The 1,185-nt window shown below is 33.2% G+C and overlaps 1 protein-coding gene across 1 annotated transcript in view; it reads left to right on the top strand.

The window, feature by feature from the left end:
• Positions 1 to 1,185, top strand: part of CLCN5 (chloride voltage-gated channel 5) — a 167,747-nt gene that overhangs the window by 162,264 nt on the left and 4,298 nt on the right. The gene's annotated exons all lie outside the window — the stretch shown is intronic.

The raw sequence follows: 1,185 nt of genomic DNA, 5'->3' as shown, positions 1-1,185 counted from the left end.
ACGACAGCCTCCTGGTCAAGGTACAGATTCCTCATGAGTACAATCAAGTGCTCAGGAATTCCCATTCTTCTCAATGTTATCCATAATTTGTCATAATCCACACAATCAAATGCCTTTGCATAGTCAATAAAACACATAAGAAAACCTTATGAATAGCAAAGAAACCTCTCTATTAGTGCCAGTATTTTTTTTTTTCTGATTCTCTTGGGTTTTCTACGTATAGTATCATGCCATCCACAAATAGAGATAGCTTTACTTCTTCTTTGCTAATTTGGATGCCTTTTATTTCACTTCCTTGCCTTATTGCTCTGGCTAGGACTTCCAATACAGTGTTAAATAGGAGTGGTGATAGAGAGCAGGTGAAGAAGTGTTTAAATTGATGTCTAAGAAGTTACTACCCAGGTGACATAAAGAAGAGTGGTATTAAACATAACTGGCTGCAGATTCTTTTAATGACCATCAGTTTTCTGGTGATTTTGCCTTTTTTCAAGTGCTTTAAGAAACCATTCATTCTGTATTATCTATGTATCTGCAGTCTTCCCCTTTGAGATTTAGTCTACTCTCTCATACTGAGGAAATAATCAGAAACTTAGATAAACATATTTGTGGAAGAATGTTCATTGCAGTATCACTTAACAGTAGTAAAAATTTGGAATCATCCTACATGTGCACAGTACAAGGGACTGGTTAAATAAATTATGGTACATCCATATGATGATATGTTCTGAACTCATTAAATGTATTAATATATTTAATCTTTAAATATGATGTGAAATACATTTGTAACAGTATTGGAAGTATTCCCAATATAAAGTAGGGAGCAGAAAGCCTGGTGTGGAATAATATAATATGATTTCACCTATATAAAAATATACATTTTTTGCAAAGAAAATCTTTCAAAATGTTTGTATGCTTATTTTTAGGCAGTCAGCTTGTGGACAGTTATTTGATATATTTTTCTATATTTTCTGAATTTTCCACAATGGACGTATATAACATTTATAATTAGCAAAAAAGAAGCAGCAGACTAATGGGGGAAAAATAAGAAGAAAGTATCTTATATCTTCCTAATGAATAGGGAATGCTTGGGGAACCTTAGATACACTGTTGGCAAAAGGACACCCACAGCCCTGGAATGACATAAAATTGTTACTAGAAATCTTCACTGTTTTTTATATACCTCCC

This window comes from Orycteropus afer, unplaced genomic scaffold (genome assembly GCF_000298275.1).
Source record: "Orycteropus afer afer isolate SDZICR_OR568_19922 unplaced genomic scaffold, OryAfe1.0 scaffold00817, whole genome shotgun sequence".
NCBI lineage: Eukaryota > Metazoa > Chordata > Mammalia > Tubulidentata > Orycteropodidae > Orycteropus > Orycteropus afer.
The sequence above is the reverse complement of the archived record's forward strand: the minus strand, read 5'-3'. Positions and strand labels throughout refer to the sequence as shown.